We start from the raw sequence: 2,458 nt of genomic DNA, 5'->3' as shown, positions 1-2,458 counted from the left end.
TCATATTTTTTTAATTTTTTGGAATTAAAATGCCAGGTCACTCCAAGTTTAATTGTGTCGTAGCCGTTAGACCAATATGTTTGAAAATTCCTTCCAATTTATGGCACATGGAATTAAATCACACACAAGTACACAAAATATGAGTTTTCAAACCATTAGGATTAGCTGTTGCATCTACATGTAGTTCAAATTTCAATTACGGTCATTAAATGGCTAGAAAATCACTTAAATGTCTTAAAAGGTCAAATGACCCCTGAAATTTTCCAAAATTTGACATGATAGTTGTATTAGTACTACAAAATTTCTCGTACATTTAAAACACCATCCGTTGCCACTTTACTCCAAATTCGTCTTTCACAGCTAATTAAAAAAATCTACAACATCACACACAGTTGTTTTCTAGGAACCGTTTGTGGTGAAAATATCTGGGTCTATTTAAGTCTCTCTCCTTAAGCTCCGCCGGCTCGTCTACTCCAGTGCCGGCAACCCCCGAATCCATGAATCTTGATCCCCTTTCCCGCATCCCCTTCTTGCAAAGATGGCGCCCTGGAAACGCTTCGTCCAGGCCCGTACGATGGCCGCGTCCCCCCGAGCACCGCCGCCTGCGCCGAGAGCGTGGCCGCCTACGCTAAGAGTGCCGCTGCATCCGTATTGAGCGTGGCCGCTTTCGTCGAGAGGGCGTCTGCGGCAACCCATAGGGCAGCTGCAGCAGCCGAGATGGATGCAGCTACTACTGCGACGTCGGCTGCAAACGCCGAGAGCGCTCGAGCTGCTGTCTGTCCCGCCGATGTCGCCGTGGCCCGGGTTGAGGCCATCCTCGCCAAGATCGAGGATGCACACGCCAAGATATTCCAGGCCACCTCAGACTCCAGCATGCAACCCACATCTAAAAAGGCAGCGGTGGCGATGGAGCACCTGCTTCTTCATGAGGTCACTAAGCGGGAGGTGCAGATGGAGGAGGCGGTGAAGATCGAGGAGCGCCGGGAGGAGGAGTTGCGCGTGGCCGATGTCGAGGTAGAGAAGAGTCTGTCCATCGAGGAATTGGGGGTGGAGTACCAACGCGAGCTCTGGCGCAGCCACTACTACGAGTACTACAACCTTGAGCGCGGCGCCGAGGACGAGGACGAGGACACGATCGACTTCAGCAGGGGGGACACGGAGTCCACCAATGGCGGCATGTCGCCAGGACAAGTCATCGACGTCTCATCTCACACCGGCGATGCGTAAGCCGGCGCGGCGGTGGATTTGTTAAAATTATGCGTACTTAGGCTTTGTTTTTAATGCTAGTCTTTTGTCAGAGCAATGTTTAGGTCAACTGGCTCTGTTTAATTACTAAAATTTCTCAATTCAGTTAGTGTGGTCTGTCTATTGTACGCTCTTTTGTGTGCCCAAATTAGCAAGCGATGTTAAATTATGCAATGACGTACCCGGGGAAATTTCCAACAAAATTTGAATTATCAAACTCATCCCATGAGCGTAAAGCAGAAGAATCATTTGTGATACACACAATCATTCAAAGTGAATGGTCTGGCGGCACCGCGTGCAAAGCTTCCCTCCAAATTTCCAAAATTTTGGCCTACCGCCAAAATATCTACCCCCGCCCCTCCCCCTTCCCCAACCCCTTTTCTCCCCGACCACAAGTCACATTGCCCATGTTTCCTCCTTCCTAAGCTATAGCCGCTTCCTCGCTCTCGCCATCTCGCATCCTACCGCCGGGGTCGCCATGGTCTTCTTCAAAGACCTCTCCAGCGGTTCCTCCTCTAGCGACGACTCCTTCACCACCCGGGTATGCCTCTCTTCCCTCTCTCGGGCTATGACTTGGAATGAAGGATTTTTACCCGGCGATCAATTTGAGTCATTTATTCCTCTTGTAGCTCCCTAGGAACATCAGTGGCAATGAATGGAGTGGGGTGGTTGAAGATCTATCTGCTCGTTGTCACCATCAATCTCCATGCATGGAGCTAGTTGCGTTTGAATCTCTGGACAGTGAGAGGAAGTTTCTGGCATGTGCAGAGAAGGTTTGACCCTCTTTGGTTGTTACAAATCATTTGCTAGATGTGATTCAAACACTTTCACGGTCCCAACCCATTCATACCACACCTTCAACCAAACTCATCCTAAGACAGTGTCACAGTTTGTATCTAGTATCTTATTGTTGCCATCTCATCAACGGTGCCATTAGAAAACTATTTGGCACCGCTTCAGCAGTTTGTGCAGCCAACTTTGGTCCACACATCCGAGCAACCAAGCAGTAAAATACTAAATCTTTATGGCACGAAGGAACTAGGCATCGGAGCAACTACGTGCTCCGGAGTCCAGGTCCCTGATTTTTCCACTGCATCGGCTCGCCAGTGCAGGGCACCGGTGCGAGATGTAGCAATAGTTGTCTTTACCCCAGTTTTGGCATACATAGTGGACGGCCTTAGTGCTATTAGTTCTATGTTACTAAATTTGTGCA

The sequence above is a fragment of the Triticum urartu genome, chromosome 3 (assembly GCF_003073215.2).
Source record: "Triticum urartu cultivar G1812 chromosome 3, Tu2.1, whole genome shotgun sequence".
Taxonomy (NCBI): domain Eukaryota; kingdom Viridiplantae; phylum Streptophyta; class Magnoliopsida; order Poales; family Poaceae; genus Triticum; species Triticum urartu.
The sequence above is the reverse complement of the archived record's forward strand: the minus strand, read 5'-3'. Positions refer to the sequence as shown.